The 9,835-nt window shown below is 37.0% G+C and overlaps 1 non-coding gene across 1 annotated transcript; it reads left to right on the forward strand.

Annotated features, from left to right (window-relative positions):
* The first annotated feature begins 8,425 nt into the window (after nt 1–8,425).
* LOC129495341 (U6 spliceosomal RNA) lies at nt 8,426–8,532 on the forward strand. Its single transcript, XR_008661500.1, has one exon. It is a non-coding gene; the product is annotated as a U6 spliceosomal RNA (small nuclear RNA).
* The last annotated feature ends 1,303 nt before the right edge of the window (nt 8,533–9,835 follow it).

A 9,835-nucleotide genomic window follows, 5' to 3' on the forward strand; every position in this document is an offset into this window, starting at 1 on the left:
TAGTGCCTCAAAATCTCCAACCTTTCCTTTTTATGGCCACCTTCAGCATTCCTCCTGTCTTTATTTGGCCCAAATTCTTCCTTTTTTTTTTTTAATATTTATTTATATATTTATTTGACAGGGCGAAAGAGAGAGAGCATGGGGGGAGGGGCAAAGGGAGCCGGAGTCTTAAGCAGACTCTGCACTGAGCACCAGCCCCACGCAGGGCTGCATCTCACAGCTGCCTGAAACCACAACCTGAAGAAAAAGCATGAGTCGGAGGCTTAACCCACTGCGCCACCCAGGAGCCTCAAGTTTCTCCTGTATTCAAAAACAAGCAAACAGAGAATTATGCCATATTCTGGCTATCTCCCTAGTTCTCTTTGTACTTTTATAGACAACTTTCTCACTCCCTGTAGTTTCTTCCCTCTGTACTTTTCTCTGGAAAACTTAACATAACAAAAAGGGTATTGATGACCTGACAACTGCTTCTCTCTCTCCCTTCTCCCACCTCCCACCACCATAAAGCTCCTGGTGCTTCTATCACCCTGAACCACTTCAGTTCCGCCAATGTGCCATACTTTTTCTTGCCACCCAAAGTTTAACATTCTGTTTCCTCTTCCTGGAATGCTTTCTTCACTTACTCCTTTTTATCATAATTTTAGATAAAATGTGGGTTGAACACTATAATGCAGTTTTTTGGTTACATTTAACCATATTTGTATCTTTGTGTCTTCATATTTGAAGGAAGTTCAGATTTTAGATTTATTTACATTATATTATATCTATAATAGGTGGTATTTTGTTTTTAAAAAGAATGAATTTTGAAATTAATTTGGAAGTAAACAAAAAAAATGAAAAAAAAATTTAAACAAAGAGATGGTGAGGGAAGTATAAACCTTCAAGAAAGCAGCAATGACCAAAATAGGGTGAAGCTACCACAAGAAGAAAAATACAGCTAGTGGAATAGAAAGACTAGGTCAGCAAGATCCACCCCAAAAGTAACATCAAACTATGATAAAGAAATCTCCAAAAAGTAGGGGGTTAAGGAATATTTACTTAAATATTGAGAGAATAAATGTGAAATATCCACATACTGAAACAAGCTCCAGGTGAGTTTAAGAAGTGAAATGTCAACACTGTACATACAAAACTATCAGGAATCAAACAATGTTTATCAAATATTTAGAAAAATAGTTTTTAGTTTTCAGGCTATAGAAGCCATAAAATAGTAAAGACTGGCAACATAATGAACTAAAATTAAAGAAATAACATTTGACTGAGATAATATATTTACATCTAATATGGTTATCAATACTTTAAAGGAGATGTATTCAAATATATGTGAAATATAAAGGATTAAGACCTCAAGAAATGTATGAGCAAAAATATAAAACTGCTGCAATGGACCAATATTAAACTAACTTATGGAAATATACCCATTCTTATTTGTAAAAGAAAATACTAAATTAAAGAAACAATGAAAAACAAAACTTTTGGCTAAAGATGTTAATGAAAACACAGAAAGCTGGCAAGAATGTTGCTAAATTTATTTTCCAATTGATATTGCTGTGTAACAAATTATCCCCAAATTTAGCAGCATAAATCATTTTATTTTACTCACAGATAAGGTTTTGTGAATTTGGAAAGAGCTCAACAGGGATAGCTGGCCACTGTTCTACCATAACCGGGGACTCAATAGAGAAGACACAGGACCAGATATGAATCCATAATTGGGGACTAAAATCATCTGAACACCTGTTCATGCATGTCTGGCATCTGTCTGGGAGACTAGAAATCTAAGAATACCTTCCAGAATGTCTATTATATGTTGCCTTTCCAAGTGGCCTGGCATGCATGCTGTGACATAATAGTCTTAAGATACCCAAACTTTTTTTTTTAATATTTTATTTATTTATTCATAGAGACAGAGAGAGAGAGAGAAAGAGGCAGAGACACAGGCAGAGGGAGAAGCAGGCATCATACAGAGAGCCTGATGTGGGACTCGATCCAGTGTCTCCAGGATCACGCTCTGGGCTGCAGGCGGCGCTAAACCGCTGCGCCAGCGGGGCTGCCCGATATCCAAACTTCTTATGTAACAGACAGTTCATGGTGCCAATCATGAGTATTCAGAACACGAAGTGGAAGCTGCCTTTCTTTACCTATCTCAGGAATCATGCAAAGTATCTTCTGCTGTGTTCTATTGGTTATAAGCAAGTCATAAGCCCATCTAGATTCAAGGAGTTTGGGAAGAGGCACCACATCAAGGTAATATTGGAAAAGATCATGTAGAATGGAGAATTCCTTACAGTCATCTTTGGAAAATGCAATTGGCTCTTACAATACATTCATACGTGACTAACATAGCATTGTAAATTTTTACAGTCATTCCGGAAAGCAACATCTTTCATTTTAATTCAGTAATCTGACTTCAGGAACTTTATCATAAAGAAAGAACTCAAGAAAAGCAAAAAGTAATCATTAAATGCTGATCATCTATGTTAGAAAAAAAATCACAGAAACTATTCAAATAGCTAAAACGGGCAAATCATTTGGCAATTCTGATGGAAAAATGGAAAATAGTCCTTACAAAGACTACATAAAAATATGGAAATTATATGATGTGACAATGAATAAAGTAAAAAAAAATGAAATACAGAACAGAATAGAAGCATTAGCAGAAACAATTTTTTAAGAATAATTGACTATGAACTAGTACATTGCTCTTCGAGGGGTTAGGATCACCAGATCTCTTAGGTCAGACAGTCCACATTTCTACCTTTCTATAAAAGGCTGAAACCAAGGTAGATTTTCCTAGTATCCTGGAGAGATACTTTCTTTTTTTGAGCGACAGGACTACCCAAGGAGATACCACTAGAGTAGCAAAAAGCAAATAAAGAGACATCCTAGTCTGCATTCAGTAAGATCTACAGACTTATCCTTAGCAAGAACATTTGCTTTAGGAATTAATGCATTAACATAAGTGAGATAGAGGCCCAAGTGAAAATAAACCTGGGACATTTGCATTTAGGAGTCTGTCTGTATGAAAGGTTCATACTATTCATATGCCTCCAAAATAGGATTTTTTTCTACTTATTCCCACGTCTGCAAGTTTGGGGAACAGCTCATAGCTTGCACAGAAAAACTCTCTCTGGAAATGTTCTAGCCAGATTCAAGATTCAACTCAAGTAAACTTCAATTGGAAGGGACTCTAGGCCAGATTTATTCTATCCTTCTTAAAATGTTATCTCACCTTTTAGTGTTGCCTTATTGGAACTATATTAGATACTCTTGTATAATAATCTGCATCCTATAGCTTGTACTGGGTGATTTTATTCTGCTTATTCTCTAGTCCTTATCCTTCTACCCAGATGGTAAGTTTCATGTGCATATATATGATGCCTTATACTTTTCTTGTATCCTTTCTCTATGCCACACATATTCGGTACTAAGGACACAGCAGGTGTGTAATCACTGATCCATCATTAAAATATTTAGTTTTATGTCATTAAGATTAGCTATATTCAGCACATATCACTCTCTTAATGTTATTGTGCTTCCGAATACCAGACCCCAATGATTTCCCAGTCATACTGAGGTAAATGCAATTAGGTATAGACAAGTCAAGGAAAAACTAAAAGAATAGGCATGTTACAGCAGAAAGAACCCTGAATGATATAGCAAATATGTAAAAGCCCTCAGCAATGCTAGGAAGAAACACATATTTGATGACTAGGAAACAAGATTCATGAACACATCAGCCACTATACTGTGTTTATTGATATTTAAGCATTAAGTTGTAGTCATTATCTGGCATAAACTCTCACCTCTTAACTTCATTAAATATGACCCCAAGTAGATAGGTATAATCTTTAAAAGGTAATTATAAGAGATGCAGGTTGAGTGTCTATGCCCATGCTCAGCTTTAAAATTTTTTAAAGATTTTATTTATTTATTTTGGAGAGAGATAGTGTGAGTGAGGGAGGAAAAGAGGGATAGAGAGAATCCCAAGCAGACTCTGAAGTGAGTGTGGATCCCAACTCGGGGCTTGATTCCGGGACCCTGAGATCATGACCTAAGCCAAAATGGAAAATCAGTTGCTGAACCAAATGAGCCACCTAGGAGCCCATCAGTTTTAGAATTTGACTCCAATTTTCAGCTAAGACTTATGAATCTATCCTAGTTGTGTGAGTCAGAATGATACCATGAAATATTAGTAGATGAGTTTCTCCTGCATTCTTTATTTTTTTTATTTATTGTGATAAAAAACTCTCAACATAATATCTACACCCTTAACAATCCCCTTGACTATCAGTACAATGTTGTGTAGCAGATCCGTAGAGTTTATGCATCTTCCTTAACTGAAACTTTATGCATGTGGATTAGTAATTCCCCATTTCTCCCTTCCCCCATCCTCTGACAACCAACATTCCATTCTTTGATGCTGCATATATGTGAAATAATGAAGTGTGTCTTTCTAAGACTAGCTTATTCCATTCATACTGTCACATATTCCAGAATTTTTTAAGGGTGAATAATACCCCCATTATATATTTACAATATATTTCCTTTAATCGTTCATTTGCTAAAGGACATTTAGGTTGTTTCCACAACTTGCCTATTGTGAATAGTGCTGCAATGAACATGGGAGTAATAATATTGCTCAAGATCCTGATTTCAAGTCTTTTGGATAAATATCCAGAAGTGGTATTACTGAATCATACAGTAGTTCTATTTTTAATTTTTGAGGAAATTCCATACTGCTTTGCATAGTGGCTGTACCAATTTACATTCCCACCAACAGTGCACAAGTGTTCCAACTTCTCCTCATGCTTGTCAATACTTGTCTTTCTGTTTTTATAATAACCATCCTGACAGGTGTGAGGTGATATCTCATTGTAGTTTTGATTTATATTTCCCTGATGGTTAATGATGTTGATAATTTTTCACATAATGTTGATCATTTGTACATATTCTTTGGGGAAATGTCTATTCAAATCCTTAGCCCATTTTTTAATGGAGTTACAATTTTGGTTTGGGGGTTTGTTTTGTTTGCTACTGAGTTATAGAAGTTCCTAATACATTTTGGATACTACTGCCTTATAGATATATAGTTTGCAAATATTCTCCCACTCCATAGGTTGGCTTTTCACTCTGTTAATTGTTTCTTTTGTTGTATGGAAGTTTTTTATTTTGATGTAGTCCTACTTGTTTGTTTTGGTTTTGTTGCCTGTGTATTTGGTGTCATTTCCAAGAAATTCTCAAGAAGCCTTTCCTATATATTTTCTTCTAGGAGTTTTGGAGCCCCAAACCTTACATACCTGCACTTTTCCCTTAATGATGACTTTCCCATTTAAACCACGAGACTGGAGCCCCCACTGTTCATAGAGGGTATGTCACAAAGGAACATAAAAGAACAGAGAACAAGGATGGCAAATTCTAGACTTTTATGCCTACCAGATATTAGATAGAAAATTCAAGGATGAATTCTTATAGATCCAAATTATAGAGGAAATTATCTTCTGTTTATCCACACTAAATAAAAATCCTATTAAAAAGATCCCAGAAGTTTGAGAGGATAATGATATAACAGTTCAATAGAAATGGTTAAGCACGAACGGGGAAGGCTTAGAAAGAAGAGCAATATGAGGACATACTGCTGCTAGATTCATAAGGAGATCTTGCTTCATGTTCCCACCTGTAGGTGAGCTCCAAGACATCAGAGAATTATTATTATTATCAGAGAATTAACCACCTCCAGAAGGGTTTTGAGAATAGAGGGTACTTAAGCCTGGTTTTCTATTTGGTTGCTCTGGAAGCTGGCAAGTACTACAGAGAGTGTTCATGTCACTCTGGCCTTGAAGTTGTACAGAGAAGCTGTATAAAGTGCTCTGGAACAATGAGCAGTTTGACAGGACACTGGAAGCAGCCAAATATTTTCCCAAGTCACCTAGACAGAGTCAAGTGGATATAGTTCTCTGTGAAAGTGGACCAATAGGCTAAGAAGACACCACAGAAATAGCAAGAGTTTGGATGCTGTATTAATTTCCTAAAGCTCATACAACAAAATCCTACAACCCTAGTGGCTTAAAACAACAGAAATTTATTCTTTCAAATTTCTGGAGACTTGAAATCCGAGATCAAGGTGTCACAGGGCTATCGTCTCTCGAAGCCTCTAGGGGAGAATCTGTACCATGCCTTTCTCTGAGCTTCTGGTGTCATCACCAATCCTTGGCATTCCTTGGCTTACAGCCGTGTAACTCCAATTTTCGCCTGCACTGACACAGCCTTCTCCTCTTCTGTCTCACATTGTCTGCCTATAACAAGACACAAGTCATACAGAATCAGGAGTCCACTCTACTTTTGTATGACACATCCTAATTAACTACAGCTGCACCTTATTTCTAAATTAGGTCACACTCTGAGGTACTAGGGGTTAGAACTCCAACATATCTTTTTGGAAAACATACTTTAACCTATAACAGATGCTCTAGAAGATCCCAGTGAAAAGGTATAGCCATGACCAAGGACCAGATAGGATTGCAGTGTCTTGTACCTACCCACTCAGAAAAAAATGAAGAAAAATGACCCAGAACTGATCTCTTTCTCAACTCCCATGCTCCTTAGTTTGATTCTTGAAAAAGGATAGAAGTTAGAGAGGAAAATCTTGAATTAAGTGAGTTTGAAACAGAGATGCCTGGGTTTATCTTAAATTGATTAAGACTTTTATTGTTGCCATCAGGCATTATGAAGATTCCAAAGACAAAACTAAATGGAGATAGCAAAAAATATATGTCATATTTCTGGCACACCTGAAAATAAACATCATAATAGTTATAAATCTATTTTGTAACAATCCTTGATGGAGGAGAGATGTTAGTCTTCTTTAACTAAATTTGATAAAGGCCACAAAGGGATTAAAACTAGCTAATGTAATGAAAACTACATACAAACAATTTACTTAAACTGCAAATAACAAGGTAGTTCTTATATTATTTTTTAATCTCATTTTACTAAAGATTTTATGGCCTTCAATGCCTAGTGTGATTATGAAAACTTCTCCTCTGGTCCTTTGCTTTCATTGTTCATTTTCTGCTTTGTCAGTTTTCTCAGGATCCCCCAAAATTCACTTTCTTTTATTAAAATATTTTTATTTATTTATTTATTTTGAGAGACAGGGTGCAAGTTGGGGGAGGGACAGAGAGAGGGGGAGAGAACCTCCACTAGACTCCCCGCTGAGCATGGAGCCCAATGTGGGGCTCCATTCTAGGACCTTGAGATCAAGACCTGAGCCAAAATCACAAGTCAGCTGCTTAATCAACCAAACTACCCAGGTGCCCTCCAAAGTTCACTTTCAACAATATACACCATCAAGAATCTACTTTGAAATGGTATCGTTTTATTTATTATTAAGGAGAAATACTCTTATCAAACTTTAGACACAAATGTCTGTCTTCCAATATGCTCTGAAAAATGCTTGCCGCAAGTCCTATGAACCCACCGGTGGCATAGCTCTGTGCTCAGCATGCACCGATCGATCCTTCTAGCTAAGCAACTCATAGTACAGGGGTAAGACATGACTTTATAAACCAATGGTCTTCCTTTGAATGTCAGCTCTGCCACTGACTAACTGTATGACCTTGGGCACCTTTCTCTGCCTCTGTTTCCTTACTCAAAAATCATGTCTAGCCAAGAAGGTTGTTATGTAAATTAATTAGATGTGTTAATATGTATAAAGTCAGAGTCAATTTAAATAATAAGCACTCAGTGCTTACTATTATTAAACATATAAAGAGTTCTTTCAAGTCAATAAGAAAAAGGCAATCTAAAATAGGTCAAAGAGGGATCCCTGGGTGGCGCAGCGGTTTGGCGCCTGCCTTTGGCCCAGGGCACGATCCTGGAGACCCGGGATCGAATCCCACGTCGGGCTCCCGGTGCATGGAGCCTGCTTCTCCCTCTGCCTGTGTCTCTGCCTCTCTCTCTTTCTCTCTCTGTGACTATCATAAATAATAAAAATTAAAAAAAATAAAAAAAATAAAATAAAATAAAATAGGTCAAAGATTAGAGTAGGCAAATCACAAAAGAGGAAATGTAAATGATCAGCAAACAATGAAAATATAGGACCTCAATTGGTAAAAAGGGAAATGCAAATTAAAGGAAGATACTATTTTGCCTATTGGATGACAATGTAAGAGTTTGATTACCAGCAGTGTTAATGAGAACCTAGAGAAACTGGCACTCTCATTTATTATTGGTAAAGGTCTGCATTTTGATAATATTTTGGAAATTAAGAGAGTACTTTTTCTAATATGCATACTCCCTGAATGAGTATTTTCATTTCTGGGATTCTAACCAACAGGGGGGAAAAAAGAAAGAAAAAGAAAAATCAGCAATGTCTAATACTCTCAAAGTCTTATCCAAAAATACATATAAAAGGTTGCTAATAGTGCTCACTTCAGCAGCACATATGCTAAAATTGGAACAATACAGAGAAGATTAGCATGGCCCCTGTGCAAGGGTGACACACAAATTCGTGAGCTTTTCCATATTTAAGTAAGTAAATCAATAGGGTGCCTGGGTAGCTCAGTCAGTTAGGCCTCTGCCTCTTGACTCAGTTCAAGATCTCCAGTCCTGGAATGGAGCCCTTCTTGCTCAAGGGGGAGTCAGCCTATCCATCTCCCTCTGTCCACCCGCACCCCACTCCCACCAACCCCCATTCATGCTCTGTCTGTCTCTCTCTCAAATAAATAAATAAAACCTTTTTTTAAAAAATAACCAAATAAACAAATAAAAGGTTGCTAATAACACTCTCCATAAACAACTAGAATGTTCATATATAGGAAAACAGTTGCCCAAATCATGATATACTAATATGAAACACTCATCAGCTATTAAAAGAACAAGATAGGGGCGCCAGAGTGGTTCAGTTGTTTAAGTGACCAACTCTTGATTTCAGCTCAGGACATGAACCTCAGGGTCCTGGGATTGAGCCCTGCATCGGGCTCTGTGCTCAGCAAGTAGTCTGCTTCTCTCCCTCTCCCTCTCCACTCCCTCTCCTCTCCCTCTCCCTCTCCCTCTTCCTCTGCCCCTCCCTCTGCTCTCTCTTGCTCTCTCTCGCTCTCTGTCTCATTCTCTCAAATAAATAAATCTTTTCTGAAAAGATTTAATTAGGGAGACCTGAGTGGCTCAGCAGTTGAGGGTCTTCCTTTGGCCCAGGGCGTGGTCCTGGAGTCTCAGAATTAAGCCTCACATTGGAATCCCTGCATGGAGCCTGCTTTTCTCTCTGCCTATGTCTCTGCCTCTGTCTCTGTGTCTCTCATGAATCAATTAAAATATTTTTAAATAAATAAATAAAGGTTTAATTAAAAAAGAAGAACGTAGATCATTACACACTAACTTAGGACTAGGCTCACAACATACTACTAAGCAAAAATAGCAGATGCGGTTAGGGCTCCGTGCTGCTTTATCTTCAGTATCTATTTGAACATATTTTTATTTCTGTTAATGAAGGAAATAGTAGTTTACAGTGGTTACATTAGAGATTGAGATTAGAAAGAGAGAGAGACTATCAATTTCACTTTCAACTACATATTGTTTGGAATGGTACAGTAAGCAGGTACTATTACTATATTTCAGGCAATTGAAAAAATTATAAAGAATGGAGGAAAAAGAAAAATGAATTTGTAGTAAAAGTCAAAAATTAGTGACTATCTAGATACCTTTCTCAGGGTACACTCAAAAACTGTTCATTAGTTGCATATGAAAATGTTTCCAAATATGTCTAATAAGGGGAAGTAATTCTTACACACAAATTATAGAGTTCTTTAAAAAGTTTAGTGCTGGGTTAAAACCCTTT

This window comes from Nyctereutes procyonoides, unplaced genomic scaffold, assembly GCF_905146905.1.
Source record: "Nyctereutes procyonoides isolate TBG_1078 unplaced genomic scaffold, NYPRO_anot_genome, whole genome shotgun sequence".
Taxonomy (NCBI): domain Eukaryota; kingdom Metazoa; phylum Chordata; class Mammalia; order Carnivora; family Canidae; genus Nyctereutes; species Nyctereutes procyonoides.